The sequence below is a fragment of the Vicugna pacos genome, chromosome 4 (genome assembly GCF_048564905.1).
Source record: "Vicugna pacos chromosome 4, VicPac4, whole genome shotgun sequence".
Taxonomy (NCBI): domain Eukaryota; kingdom Metazoa; phylum Chordata; class Mammalia; order Artiodactyla; family Camelidae; genus Vicugna; species Vicugna pacos.
In genome coordinates, this window is record NC_132990.1 from 34,935,814 (window position 1) to 34,952,480 (window position 16,667).

A 16,667-nucleotide genomic window follows, 5' to 3' on the forward strand; every position below is an offset into this window, starting at 1 on the left:
GATGTGTGGATCTTTCTAAAGCACACTGGTAGTCTTGTGACACCTGCACACTCTCAGGGATACTCAGAGTAGTCCTCTCCACTTTCCCTTTCCTTATTATAGGTACAGTTACATCCCTCACCAGGGGCCACTTCTACTTAGGTGACCTTGCACTGTCTTCTCCCTCCCCACTCACTGCTGTCCTCTTTGCTTTTGCCAAAAGTTCTCTCTTCCTTCTGAAGATATCGAATGCTTATCCTCTTCATCCACCACAAGTCTTTTCAATCTCTCTCAGGGCTTTGCGGTCTTCAGGAAGGCTGCCCTTTGTCAAATACTGCAGAATTTGAAGCCATCAGCTAACTGGGCTTTGCCATTTATAGTTTATGTAGCGTATAGTGTGATGCGTTTCCACTCCTGTCAGTGGGAAGAGTCTTTTCTTGATTAGACTCAGTTGAGAAAGAATCCCCTTCGGCCATTTACATAAAAACTATGAATAAATTAGTTACTATGTCATTAACATATTGCCCCTTAACTATGAGGGGCACTCCTACTAAACCATTCACGGGCAATAGAGTGCAGGCTTTCATAATACTATTGAATATTAGGGAGCTTCATGGTAAAGACTCATGATGAAGACTCCTGAGTCACAGAAACCAACAGCTCAAGATTTTGTTTCCTTCATGTATGATGTACTTTGGAGATAAGCAACTTTACGCATGTAATGGTCATCTGGAAGTCATTTCCTGATATTCCTTTGAACTAAATTCCAACAATTCTTTGCTCTATTATATTTTCCAGAGACAATTTAGTTTTACTATGTTCAGGCCACAAGATACACCACAAGCAACAAGGCACAGTTCATGATGAATATTTTTGATTTACATCTTTTAGAGTTTTACATGAATTTCTGATTTTTCACTTATAGTCATTTAGTGTCTTACAAACAAAGGAACAAACTCCAACACTGGGCAGGGGGACATAATAAATGTTCATAAAATTACGAGAACAATTCCATAAGAATATTGTTTCAAAGTAATCAGAGCTGGTATAAATAGATGGTAGTAAAAACGGAGTAGGTGTGATTTAATAACAGCATCTACTAATAATTGAGAATTTATGTGTAAAGCCCTGCCATCTACATCTTATGTGCATTATTTTATTCAATCCTCACAAAAATTCTGTACACATTAGTCGCATTCTACAGATGGTAAAACTGTGGTTTGGAGCTGTGAAATTACTCCCCCAACATCACATACTTAGGGAAGGCCAAACTGGGATTCAATGCAAGATGTTTTACTCTCAATGCTATGTGTTCCAGCATTTCACCACTTCCATGAAATTCATGTGGCTATAAGTAATAGTCTACTCTTCTGGAGCTGCATTTTGAATATTCATTAATGACTAATCTAATTTTTCTAATTGCTTGTCTATTGCCTTCTCCCTCTGTACTACCTTCTCTAATTATTCATAGTGAGTGATTGGGGGATGATGCATAACCGTTACAATTTTTTTTAATTTAATGAAATTAGAAGTAATTTTGAGGTGGTGTTGATCAAGACAGTAGAGTAGGAACTCACCTCCTCCCATGAACACAGTAAGAATACATCTACATGTGGAACAGTACTTCTAAAAACTAACAAGACTGGCAAAAAGACCCCGTACAACCAAGGCTATAAGAAAGATTAACATAGAATCAGGTATGAAGGAAGAGAAGTGATCAGGTCAGGACCCGTGTCCTTGGGAAGGGATACAGAGGAAAGAGAGACTACACAGGTAGAGATCCTTTCTGCAGAGTGAGATGTTAGCCGGCATACTGGGCCTCCCAGTCCTGCAGTACAAAACAGGGAAGACAAGCCCTCTTGGCTGGTTGGAGGGCTGGTGGGAATAACAGGAGGGCTTTAGGAAGTCTGAAGTCCACTTATGAGGAGTGTGTGCATGCCTGCTTGCTCCAGAAGCAGGCTGGAGAGGGCAGAATGAAAACTACACAAGTGGCTGGTTAGTTTCCTACAATCACCACTGCATACACCCCAGCCTGAGCCATACAAATGCTCCAGCCCCAGTGGGGAGCTTGGCTGTGGACAGAGATGTGGCTTAGATCTGAAGTGGCAAAGTTGTCTCAGAGCAGGGCAGAGATACCCTTACTGGTGCTTACACAGGCAGCTCATCAGAAACAGCCCCATTTCTCTCTGCAGCCGGACTGCCATAGCCCATGTCCCAACACACATCAAGAGCCCACACAGGCTTCACCTGCTCTGTGGTACAGTTCCATACCAAGTTGAGGGTGGATGAGGCCTAGCAAAGAGCCCATCTGTGAGGGACAAATAAGGCTCAGACCTGAAGGAGTATTAGAGCACAGCAGGGACAGTCATTACTAGCACTTACACAGGTAGTGCACCCGAAGCAGTCTGGATCTCTGACCCTGGCCAGATGGCCAAAGCCCATGCCCTGACACAGGCTGAGTGCCCACAATGACCCCTCTTCCTCCAGCACTGTTCCCTTCTGGGGTGATGGTGCTGGGACTGGCGGGGAGGGGAACACACCTAAAGGGAACAGAGCTAGCTCAGATCAGAAGGTCAGGGCTTCTGCTTAGCAACTTGAAATTGATCCTGCAACTGATAGGGCAGTGATGGCCACTGAGAAGAGGGGAAGGCCTGGGTTGCCCCTGACTCTGACTCTAGCCCCTCCATCTCCAGCTTCACCTCCTACCAAGGTGAGAGTTCCCAGCACACCCAGGGGAAAGACGTGACTCATATCCATGTCAGATTCAGCACTCCCACCAACACCATGCAGATTGTGTTGGGATGCTCCCACACAAGGGCACCACTTGAAGACTAGAATAGGTAACTGTTTCACTTAATTTCACAGAGACAGAGAAAGTTAAGCAAAATGAGAAGACACATAAATTTGTCTTAATTGACAGAACAAGAGAAAATGCCTGAAAAAGCAACTAATGAAACAAACAACTTACAAGATAAAGAATTCAAAGCATTAGCAGTATGAATGCTAAATGAATTAGGGAAACAAATAGATGAATATACTGAAAATTTTAACAAGGAACTAGGAAATATAAAGAATAACCAGTCAAAACTGGAGAATACAGTAAGTGAAATGAAATACACACTAGAAGGAATTAATAGCAGACTAGGTGATAGAGAAGAAAATATAAGTGATCTGGAAGATAGAATGATGGAAATCACACAATCAAAACAACAAAAAGAAAAACAAATTTAAAAATAAGAACAGTTTAGGGGAACTGTGGGACAACATTAAATGTACCAATATTCGTGTTATGTGGGTCCCAGAAGGAGAACAGGGAGAAGGGTGTCAAAAATGTACCTGATAAAAATGATGGCTGAAAACTTCCCCAAATTGAGGAAGGAAACTGATATCCAGATACAGGAAGCACAGAGGGTCCCAAATAAGATGAATTCAAATAGAGTCATGAAGATAAACCATAATTAAAATTGCAAAAGTTAAAGAGAGGATTCTAAAAGCATCAAGAGAAAAACAAAGAGGACTATACAGAGGAATGCAAGGCTATCACCTGATTTTTCTGCAGAAACTTTACAGGCCAGAAAGGTGTGTCATGATATATTCAAAGTGATAAAAAGGAAAAACCTGCAACCAAGGATACTGTAACCAGAAAGATTATTATTTAGAATTAAAGGTGAGATTAAAAACTTCTCAGACAGGCATAAACTAAAAGAGTTCATCAATACTAAGCCTATCCTAAAAGAAATGTTAAAGGGTCTTCTTTAAGTGGGAGAGAAAAGGCTGTAACAAGAATTAAGAATACATAAAAAAGGAAAAATCCCACCAGTAGGGCAAATATATAGTAAAGGCTGAGAATGAACTAATTAAACAAGCTAGTACAAAGATCAAAAGTCAAACAATTGTAAACACAAATATAATTACAATAATCAGGAAAAGGAAAAATATGAAGATGTAAAATATGACCCAAAAAACCCCAAAATGTGGGGGAGGGGAGTAAAAAGGGTAGATCTTTTAGAAGATGTCTGAACTTAAAGGACTAACAGGTTGAAACAAGTAGATACAGGTCAACATATATGAATTCATGGTAACCACAAACTGGAAACCTACAGTAGATAAACAAAAACTAAAGAGAAAGGACACAGAGAACCCAGACATACACTAATGAAAATCATCAAACCACAGGGGAAGAAACAAAAGGAAAGAACACAGTAGAACTAAAAAATGACAATAAAACAAGTAATAAAGTGGGAATAAGTACATACCTATTGGTAATTACTTTAAATGTCAGTGGACTAAATGCTATAATCAAAAGATACAGGGTGGCTAATTGGATTAAAAAAACAAGACTCATCTACATGTTGCTTACAAGAGACTTACTTCAGAGCTAAAGACACATAGAGATCAAATGTTAGGGGATAAAAAATTATGTTTCATGAGGATGGAAATGACAAGAAAGCAGGGGTAACAATATCATCCCAGACAAAACAGACTTTAAAACAGTTTATAACAAAAGACAAAGGGCAATATATAGTGATAAAAAGATCAAGAAGATATTATACATGTCAACATATATGAAACCAATACAGGAGTGGCTAAATATGTAATACAAATATTAACAGATAAATTATTGTACAATAATACACTAACAGTAGGGAACTTTAGCACCTCACTTACATTAATTGACAGATCATTTGGATAGAAAATCAATAAGGAAATAGTAGTCATAGATGACATAATAGACTAGTTGGATTTATTAGATACTTAAAGGACATTCCATTCCAAAATAGCACAGTACACATTCTTTTCAAGTGCACAAAGGACATTCTCCAGGATAGATGACATGCTAGGCCACAAAACAAGTCTCAACAAATTTTAAGAGGATAGAAATTATATCAAGCATTTTTTCCCACTACAGTGGTATGAAATGAAATCAACTACAGAAAGAAGAATGGGAAAAGCACAAACATGTGGAGAGTAAACAACATGCTACTAAAAAACCAATGGGTCAATGAAGAAATCAAAGAAGAAATCAGAAAACATCTTGAGACATATGAAAATGGGAACACAACCTTCCAAAACCTATGGGATGCAGCAAAAGCAGTTTTAAGAGCAAAGTTCTTAGCTCTATAAGCCTACTTTAAGAAACAAAAATCTCAACAACAAAAAAATCTAACCTACAATCTAAAGGAATTATAAAAAGAAAAAAAGCCCAAAGTCAGCAGAAGGAAGGGGAAAATAAAGATCAGAGAGGAAGTAAATAAAATATTGACCAAAGAAAAGTATTAGGAAGGATCAACGAAACCAAGAGCTGCTTAAAAAAAAAAAAAACACAAATGATAAACCTTTAGCTAGGCTCATCAAGAAAAAAAGAGAGAACTCAAATAAATCAAGCAACGAAAGGCGAAATAACAAACAATACCACAGAGACAAAAAATTATAAGAGAATACTTTGTACAGTTATATGCCAACAAATTGGATAATGTAGAAGAAATGGATAAATTTCTAGAAACATACAGCCTCCTCGACTGAATCAGTGAGAAACAGACAATCTGAACAGTCTGAACACTAGTAGTGAAATTTAATTTGTAATAATAATAATAATAATAATAATAAACTTCAAGCAAACAAAATTCAGGACTGGATGGTTTCACATGGGAATTCTACCAAACATATAAATAAGAGATAATATCTGTCCTTCTCAAGCTATTTCAAAAAATTGAAGAGGATAGAACACTCCCAAATTCATTCTATGAGGCCACCATTACCCTGATACTAAAACTAGACAAAGATACTACCAAAAAAGAAAATTATAGACTACTATCTCTGATGAACATACAAGCAAAAATCCCCAACAAAATATTAGCAAACTGAATTCACCAATATATTAAAAAGAATCATACACCATATCAAATGGGATTTTTTCCAGATTGCAAGAGTGGTTCAACATACACAAATTAACCAATGTGATAAACAATATTAACAAAAAGAAGAACTAAAATTACACGATCATCTCAATACATGCAGAAAAAGCACTTTACAAAATTCAACATCCATTCATTATAAAAAACCTTCATCAAAGTGAGTATAGAGGGGACATATCTCAACATCGTAAAGGTCATTTATGACAAACCCACAGGTAATATCAGACTCAATGGTGAAATGCTGAAAGGCTTTCCTCTAAAATTACAGACAAGACAAGGATGCACAATCTCACCACTTCTATTTAACACTATATTGCAAGTCCTCATCACAGCAATCAGACAAAAGAATGTCATTCAAATAGAAGAAAAGAAGTAAAGCTGTTACTATTTGCAAATAACGTGATACTATATATAGAAAACCCTAAAATCTCCACCAAAAACTATTAGAATTAATGAATGAATTCAGTAAAGTTGTAGGACACAAGATTAATATACAGAAATCTGTTGCATTTCTACACACTAATAATGAACCATCAGAAAAAGAAAGCAAGAAAACAATTCTGCTTAAAATCACATCAAAAATCTAGGAATAAACTTAACCAAAGAGGTTCAAGGTTTATACTCTGAAAACTGTAAAACACTGATGAAGGAACTTGAAAATGATAAAAAGAAGTGGAAAAATATCCTGTAATCTAGAATTGTAACTATTAATATTATTAAAATGACTATACTATGCAAAGCAATCTACAGATTTAACATAGTCCTTATCAAAATATCCATGACATTTTTCACAGAACTAGAACAAATAATCCTAAAATTTACATGGAACAACAAAAGACCCTGAACTGCCAAAGCAATCTTCAGAAAAATGAACATCATTCAGGAGGCATCATGCTCCCTGACTTCAGACTATAGTACAAAGTTACAGTAATCAAAATAGCACAATACTGGTACAAAAATGGACACATAGATCAATGGAACAGAGAGACAAGAAATAAACCCACACACTCATGGTTGATAAATCTATGACAAAGGAGGCAAGGGTTTAATGGTTAAAAAACAGTCTCTTCAATACTGGGAAAACTAGAGAGCTACATGTAAAATTAGATCAGAAAATTTTATCACACATATAGAAAAATAAATTCAAAATGGATTAAAAACTTAAATGTAATACCTGAAATTATAAAACTCATAGAAGAGAACATATGCAGAACACTCTAACATTAATCATAGCAATAGTTTTTTGGATCTGTCTCCTAAGTCAAAAGAAATAAAAGCAAAAATAAACAAATGGGATCTAATTTAACTTGTAAGCTTTTGCAAACCAAAGGAAACTATCAACAAAATGAAAAGACAACCTGAATGGAAGAAAATATTTCCAAATTATATGACTGCTAAGGGGTTAATACCCCAAATATAAACAGCTCATACATTACAAAATTTTTAAAAACCGAGTTTAAAAATGGGCAGATCTTAATAGACATTTTTCCTAAGAAGACAAACAGACGGCCAACAGGTACATGAAAAGGGGCTTAATATCATCAATCATCAGAGAAATGCAAATAAAAACAACAGTGAGATATCACCTCACATCTATCAAATGGCTATCATCAAAAAGTCTACAAATAATGAATGTTGGGGAGGATGTGGAGAAAAGGGAATTCTTGTACACTACTGATAAAAATGTTAATTGGTGCAGCCACTACAGAGGTTCCTCAAAAAATTAAAACTAGAACTACCATATGATCCAGCAACTCCACTCCTGAGATGTGGAAGCAATTTAAGTGTCCATCAACAGATGAGTGGATAAAGAAGATGTGGTACACACAATGGAATATTACTCAGCTATAAAAAAGAATGAAATTCTTCCATTTGCAATGTGAATATACCTAGAGATTATTATTCTTTCTTTTTTTAATTAAAGTATATCAGTTTACAATGTTGTGTTAATTTCTAGTGTACAGCACAGCAGTTCAGTCATACACATATATACATATAGTCTTTTTCATATTCTTTTTCATTATAGGTTAGTATAAGATAGTGAATATAGTTCCTTGTGCTATACAGTATAAACTTGTATCTATTTTATGTACAGTAGTTAGTATCTGCAAATCTCATACTCCAATTTATCCCTTCCCATCCCCTTTCCCCGCAGTAACCATAAGTTTGTCTTCTATGTCTGTAAGTCTGTTTCTGTTTTGTATTTATGCTTTGTTTTTTTTTTCTTAGATTCCACATATAAGTGATATCATATGGTATTTTTCTTTCTCTTTCTGGCTTACTTACCTTAGAATAATAATCTCCAGGTCCATCCATGTTGCTGCAAATGACGTTATCTTATTCTTTTTATGGGTGAGTAGTATTTCATTGCATAAATATACCACAGCTTCTTTATCTAGTCAACTGTTGATGGACATTTAGATTGCTTCCATGTCTTGGCTATTGTAAATAGTGCTGCTGTGAACATTGGGGTGCATTTATCTTTTCAAATTAAAGTTCCCTCTGGATATATGCCCAGGAGTGAGATTGCTGGATCATATGATAAGTCTATTCCTAGTCTTTTGAGGAATCTCCATACTGTTTTCCACAATGGCTGCACCAAACTACATTCCCACCAGCAGTGTAGGTTCCCTTTTCTCCACTTCCTCTTCAGCATTTATCATCTGTGGACTTTTGAATCATGGCCATTGTGACTGGTGTGAGGTGATACCTCATTGTAGTTTTGATTTATATTTCTCTGATAATTAGTGATATTGAGCATTTTTTCATGTACCTATTGGCTATTTGTATGTGTTTATTGCAGAATTGCTTTTTTCTACCCATTTTTGGATTGGGTTGTTTTTTAAAAAATTATTAAAGTGTATGGCCTATTTATATATTCTGGAAATTAAGATCTTGTCAATCTTATCTTTCGCAAATATTTTCTCCCATTTCATAGGTTGTCTTTTTGGTTTGCTTATGGTTTCCTTTGCTGTCAAAAACTTATAAGTTTAATTAAGTCTCATTTATTTATTTTTGCTTTTATTCCTATTGCCTGGGTAGACTGCCCTAGGAGAACATTACAAAGATACATATCAGAGAATGTTTTGCCTATGTCTTCTTCTAAGAGGTTTACAGTGTCTTGTCTTACAGTGTTTAAGTCTTTAAGCAACTTTGAGTTTATTTTTCTGTATGGTGTGAGGGAGTATTCTAACTTCACTGATTTACAAGCAGCTATCCAGTATTCCTGACACCATTTGCTGAAGAGACTGTCTTTACTCCATTGTATATTCTTGCCTCCTTTGTCAAAGATTACTTGACCAAAAGTCGGTGGGTTTATTTCTGGACTCTCTATTCTGTTCCACTGATCCATATGTCTGTTTCTGTATAAATACCATGCTGTTTTGATTACTGCAACTCTGTAGTATTTTCTGAAGTCTGGGAGGGTTATTCCTCCAGCTTCACTCTTGTTCTTCAGCATTGCTTTGGCAATTCTGGGTCTTCTGTGATTCTATATAAATGTTAGGATTATTTGCTCTAGTTCTGTGAAAAATGACCTGGGTAATTTGATAGGAATCACATTAAATCTGTAGATTGCTTTAGGTGTTATGGCCATTTTAACAAGATTAATTATTCCAATTCAAGAACAAAGAATATTTTTCCATTTATTTAAGTCATCTTTAATATACTTAGTCAATGTTTTGTAGCTTTCTGTATATAAGTCTTTCACTTCCTTGGTCAGATTTATTCCTAAGTATTTTACTTTTTTAGATGCGATTTTAAAAGGGATTGTTTCTTTACTTTCCTTTTCTGATTTTTCATTGTTAGTGTAAAGACATGTAACTGACTTCTGTATGTTAATCTTTAGGTTGTTATTCTTAGTGAAATATTTCAGACAGAGAAAGACAAATATATTATCACTTACATGTAAAGTCTAAAAATGAAAGAAGCAAATGTTTACAATGAAACAGAAGAGATTCTTAAATATAGACAACAAAGCAGTGATTACCAATGGGGAAGGAAAGAGGTAAGGAGCAAGACTGGGGTATGGGATTAAGAGATATGAACTACTGTGTATAAAATAAATAAGCAACAAGAATATATTGTACAACATAGGGAAATGCAGTAATTATTTTGTAACAATCTTAAATGAAGTATAATCTATAAAAATACTGTATTACTTATTGTATACCTAAACTAACATAATATTTTAAATCAACTATACTTCAATGAAAAATAAATACATATCACCATAGCTCAAAAACAGTAATTCTGAAAATTTGGGGCATTTCATAAAACAACATAGACTGTATTATTATGGTGGATTTCACTGAGAAACTTCCTTGTTGCGTATGAAGTTCTAAAAAGATGATAGCAGAAGTTAATGACTGTGTATGTACTTAATGCTAAAAGAATCAACATGGTGATGTTGGGTTGTATTTTAATAGGGCTTTGGGTGGTCCATTATTAGAGAAGTGGTCTCTCTCATCTGTCTAGAATTAACCCAAATTATGCCTGTTGTTTCTGCTTAAATGTTAATAGTGCCTCTTCCTCTCTCAAAAAAATTTTTTTTTGAATAATTTTACCATCATTCTTTTCATGAACAATCGCTGTCTAGATAAACAAAGATCATCACTCTTTGGGGTCTGGTACCCAAATCTGGAAGGTGAATTTTGTATTTCATTGGAAATCAAAGTCTGGTGTAGACACCAGGAGGAATTGGTGAAGTTGTCAGCTGCTTGCACCTCTGATGAGTTTGGGAAAACAGATCTGTTCAAAATCACTAGCCTCTCAGCGAAAACTGCAGGATGATCAACTTCAAATACTACATATCTCAGTGAGCAGACGTTATCTACACATTTGTTTCTTCACTTCCTCTTCTCCACATGTTCCCGTCTCCTCACTCAAATAGCTATTAACAATAACTCTGAGAAGCAGTGGGAACTAATGACAAGTTTCATCCCCTCAGTTTAATAATGCAGCCCTAATTCTCATGTATTCATTATCCCCCAGCACCAAACCATTTCCATTTGCACACCAAAGCAATCCTCCATATCTTTAGTGTTGATGTCAGCTTGATCTGCACTGATCACCTTCATTAAGAACACACATTTACTGAGTAATGTGATCCAAAAACAGATGCTTCCCAAATAAACCACTCATTGTATTGATGAAAACAACAGCATGAAGGTCAAAAGCCCTTGAGTTTCCCCATTTACCAAAGGGAAAAGTAGATAAAGAATGACTAGCTCATTAATTTTGTCATTCATTGAACAAACACATCAGCTATGTTTTAGGCACTCTGATCACAGGTAGGACACAAAGATGAATAACAAAACACGGAAGAGACTCTTAAGGAGGCAGATGTCCAATGCAGAAGAGAGTCCGAATCCTGTATCTGGAAAGGAGAGGATCCAAGACATTTTGTCCTGATTGGGATCCCAGGAAATTTAGTCTATGCTATGGAAGGGATCATGTTGGCCCACTGGCTACAGAGCACAAAAGAGAAGCAGATATGAGAGTCAAAGATGGCAGGGTTAAGAGCTAAGTGCGGTAAGAGGGAGGGCGGTTACAACTTCAATATAGGAATTCTTGAGGGATACAATTCAGTCCATAACAGAAGTGGGCAAAGAAGCAGAAATAAAGTAGCTAATGGGGCAGGAACTGGATATACCAAGATGGAGCAGGAGACAGACAGAACCTGGGCAGAGCCCCTGAGGCACTGGCATATAGAGTTTTTTGTTTGTTTTTTAACTCAACTTCTGAAGCTCACGTGTGAGGAGAGAGGTACTCAGGAGAGGAGTCCATTCTAGGAGAGAGATGATACATCATGGGAGAAGAGCTCACCTGGGTGGGTGAGTGGCTGGTTTTCTGAGAGCCCTGAAGGGAATTACACTAGGTCACACCCAAGGGCCGTTCACCCTGTTCCCTTTTTCATCTGATACCACAAGAGGCTGTCAAGGAAAAAGCACAGTTACCTTCCCTTATTTAACCTTAACTATTCACAAACCCTAAGCTCTTAGGAGCTGCTTTGGTCCTATAGGACAATATTCTCCAAAACACTTTGGGAAACCATTTGCTTTTACTTGTTAGTATGTGTGTGTGGTGGGGAAGATGGTTGGGTAAACAATGTCCACACCTACTGTGTGAAGGGTGTTCTTCTTGTTTGCTGCTTGAAAAAAAAAACACCTCATTTAAGTTTCACATGATCAACATTCCTTTTCCTAGTATTTCCAGTATTTATCCCATTCAAGTTTCACAGGGATACTCCTTATCCTAATATTTTCTAGTACTGGTATGTCAGCGTGTCTTCTTAATCTTATCTTCCAGATTACACTTCAAATCAGGACACTTTGTTCCAACTTAATTACCACCTCTATTACCATAGTAGAGGTCAGGGGTTTTCAGAGTGTGGTCTCCATATAGCAGCATCAGCATTACTAAGAACTCGTTAGAAAAGCAAATTCTCCACCCTGCCCCCACTGATCACTACCAGATATACAGAATCAGGAATTCTAGGGGTGCAGCCCAGAAACTTGAGTGAACTGCCCTCCAGATGATCCTGGTTGCTAGGCCAATGTCATTTCTCACCTGGTCTGGTGCACAGCCTCCTAACTGGTACCGCCACTTAGACACTATCTATTCTCTGTGGAAGAGCAAATGTGACCTCTTCAAAATGTCAATTAGATAGTTTAATTCCCCTGATAAAAACTTTTAAAGCAAAGTCTTCCCATACCATTGGTACCTGGTACATGAGAGACATTTACTAAACAATCACTGAATAAATTACCTAATTAGGAAAGTGTATTTTGTTTATTTAATTTTATTGAATTTACATTTGTCTCCTGTTAGTTTTTGTATGTTTATATTCTAAAGAGCCCTGTTCTTTTATCACTTCTCTCTAGATATCTCCATCCTTTAGATCATTTCAGTTAACCATTAGTAAGCTCTACAAAATGAAGCACCTTCTAGCATGATACAACACGGGCTGATCTCCACAAGTTCATATGCTAGTAGAAAAACAGATATGTACACACCTTCTTAAAAAATAACTTTATGGTAGTTGCCATAATATATGGTAATAAAGGTAATATTTGAACTGAGTCCAAAAGGAAAAGAAATAATTCTCCAAACAGAGAATTTTATAACAATATTCCTGGCAGAGGAATAGCCTTTGCAAGGGCACTAACCTATGAAGAAAAGATGAGAAGTTCAAAGTGGTTTGCTCTAGGGAAAGAGAAACTGCACATGAGGCTGAGGAGTTGAGAGTCGACCCTACCTATAGCAAAGGACCCTATAAACAAGGGAGTTTACATTTCACCTTGGGGAGAATGGGATTCTCCGTATTGTTTTCCATAATGGCTGCACCATTTTGCATTCCCACCAATAATGTACAAGGATTCTAATTTCTCCACATCTTTGCCAATGCTTATTGTCTTTTGTATTTTGACAGGAGTCATCCTAAGACATGTGGAGTAACAGCTCATTGTACTTTTGATTTGCATTTCCTGATGATCAGTGACACTGAGCATCTTTTCTTGAAAGCAGAGATTTTTTAATCTGGACTGGGGGAGGACCATATCTGAGTTTAGGGTCCCTCTGGTGGTAATATGGGGGATGGACTAGAGAAGCAGACAGGAGCCACAAAGCCCATACAGAGACTGTAATTTCTGAAACTTCTCTGCTGCTCTTCCTTCTTTCTTATGTGGAGGATACCAGGGCCAGTTCTTATCATATTAGATGAGGTAATGGTCCACAGTGTTCCCTTCAGTTGCTCTGGGTTTAGTCAAAGTTTCATCAGTTTCAGAATCACGTGGCCTCAGTGTGAAGTAACATTCCCTTGAGCCCAATGTGTGTTCTGTCACCTGTGAATCTCCTTTGGGGTACCTTTCCCCATGCCCTCTCTAGGTTCCCACTCGTACAGTGGCCCCACTGACTACAGCATCACATATTCACTATTCCTGCTTTTTAAATCTCTTCCTATTCATACCTATTTCCCAGTACTCATGTAATCCCAATCTTTTATGTCAGGAAGGGGCATTAAGAAGTATCTAATTTATTCTGCAAATACAGAAATTAGTACTTAAATAGATGAGCGATTTATCTTAAGTTACACACCTGGTTAGTGTCAGAGGTGGGACTTGACTCTTACCACCACAAATTATTTGTTCCCTAAATGAAATCCCTGTGATACATGCATACAGGGGATAAATAATGATAATTATAATAATAACCCTGTAGCAGTATGCACAGTGATTTTATTTATAAAGTGATTACCGTATCTGTTATGTTATTTATATTAAACTACATGAGGGAAGTACCTTAATCATTCCCATTTTATTGACCAAGACCACTGAATTTAGAGAGACTGAATGACTTGCTGAGATGCCCATGGTCTGTGCTGGCGGAGAGGACTCAGAAATTGAGGCACTCTGATTCTTTTTTTTTTTTCCCCAGGCTTCGTTCACTTTATTTTTTGCATATAAAACTATGTGGTGGCCACAGCTGGAGCCTGGGTCCTCTGCACAGAGACTCTGGTGTGGGTCTTTATGAAATGGTCAGTGAATTACTGATAGGGAGACTTGGTGAACACAGTCTCTCTCCAAAGATCAAGGGTGAGATAGCTGTAGGTCTTAGAAATGGCATCAAAGGTGACCTTGGCAAAGTTGGCCAGGGTGGTAGTGCAGCCCCTGGCAGAAGTGGAGCAGTCATCAATACCAGCCATCAGCAGCAGCATCTTGGGCACCGAGGCTGAAACAATGCCAGCGTCCCTGGGTGCAGGGATGAGGCACACCAGCACAGAACCACAGCAGCCAGTCACCTTGCAGGGAACAGTGTGGGGCTTACAGGTCTTGTTCCCTCAATAGCCTCGCTGCACAGGGACAATGGAAAGCTTGGCCAGGCTGATGGCCCCCCGGATGGCTGTGGCTACCTCCTTGGAGCACTTAACACCCAAACCGACATGTCCATTGTAATCCCCAATGGCGACAAATGCCTTGAACCTGGTCTGCTGGTCAGCACAGGTCTGCTTTTACACAGGCATAATCTTCAAAACCTCATCCTTCAGAGATGCCCCCCAAAAAGTCAATGATCTCAGGTTCCTTGATGGGCAGGGAGAAGAGACAGATCTCCCCCAGGGACTTGATCTTCATGTCCTTCACCAAGTGGCCCAGCTCGGTGACGGGGAGCCACTCCTTATCTTCTGCCTTGCCTCTGCGAGCTCTGCGGCTGTGACTCCGGCCCCCAACGCCGCTGCCGAAGCCTCCACAGAAGCCACCAGCTGCCTCCCATCCCAGGGACCCCGGGGCCTCCGGGCCCTTACGTAGCACCAGCGTCATCCACCATCTGGTACACTCTCGGAAAAGAAGCACTCTGATTCTTAATCTACACCCTTTCTATCACACTCTGTGGTCTTGAGTGCATACCAGGCTGTAAATGAGGCCTCATATCTCCATGACACCACCTTTGGGTATCCTGGGGTTTGTACACCTCAACACTGTCTATGGGACAAGGATTTGAAATTTTCCACCTGGTGGTTTACTTAAATAAGGTAGCCATGAACAACATCTTGATTAAAATACATCTGAAATCAGAGACTTTGGATATGCAAGGTTTTGATAAATTATAAGAAACCCATAAAATAAGCAGAAGGGAAATTAGGAATAAGAATGAGAAAAATACAATTAATATGGAATTGCAAAAAATCAGGTACAGGGAAGTTGTGCAAATACAGTGGAAATTCCGGGGAACATCCCCACTTTCCTCAATGCCACAAGTAAATAGACAACAAGAAAACCAAACGATGGTTTTGGTGTTCACGCAGACCCAAAACAGAGCCATGCACATCAATAGCATCCCCTGAGCCCACGCAAGGAAAAGTGTCTCTCAGAATTCCAACACTGCCTTGTATTTGAAACTACATTACACCTCTACAAAGTTTGCTAACTCACTGAACATTTCCTAATGACAGATTTAGTAATACCTATTTAGTAAGTGCTTACTATCAACATGCAGGAACTACAATATGGACTTTATGTGCATTATCTTGCTCGCACCCACAGTCATTATTACTGCTTCCATTTTTTAGGTGAAGAGATTTTTAAGCTCAGAGAGGTTAAGTAATTTGCTTGAGGTCACACAGTTAATAGGTGATAAAGCCAAGGATTTGAACCCAAAGCTGACTGACTCCAAAAATCTAGGCTTTTAGCCACTAAAATTTAGGGGCAGAAGTAGGTTTGCTTAAGAACTGGTATATGCATTTTACTTGTAAGTCAACTAGGTGTCAAATTCCTTGAAGTAAAGATGCTATATTTGAACTGATTTTTAAAATACTACTGTTACTTCTATTTGCTTATATTGAACTGATTGTATTTTTCTGTGTAGCAAAATTATCACCAAAGTGGTGTATTTTATAGTAAACATCAACAATATATTAAAAAATCTAAACATGAAATTTAAAAGTATACAAGTGGATATATTTGTTTTTCATGCATCTCTCACAATGGTATTAGAATTTTGGATGCATATTCTGCTTGACCCATGCACATGGTCTGGCATAGATTTTATATTATCAGGCATTCCTGCTTTGTGAAATAAATGAATATCATGAGGATAAATGAGAATGATGATGTGGGTTACTGATTTCCAGAGGTATCTAAGATGGCTCACCATAAATCATAAATTACACTTTATTCTTCTATTTTAATATTTTAATCAGAACTCTCTAGTCCTAAGGTGGTGTATTATGCCCAAGAATTTTATAATCTTAATTCATTAAAGTGTCCTTGGAGATAG

The 16,667-nt window shown here is 37.6% G+C and overlaps 1 long non-coding RNA gene and 1 pseudogene across 1 annotated transcript in view; one reads left to right on the top strand and one right to left on the bottom strand.

The window, feature by feature from the left end:
• LOC140696042 (uncharacterized) overlaps window positions 1-16,667 on the top strand; it is a 37,921-nt gene that overhangs the window by 18,627 nt on the left and 2,627 nt on the right. The window lies entirely within an intron of this gene.
• Window positions 14,362-15,218, bottom strand: LOC140696039 (small ribosomal subunit protein uS5 pseudogene; annotated as a pseudogene).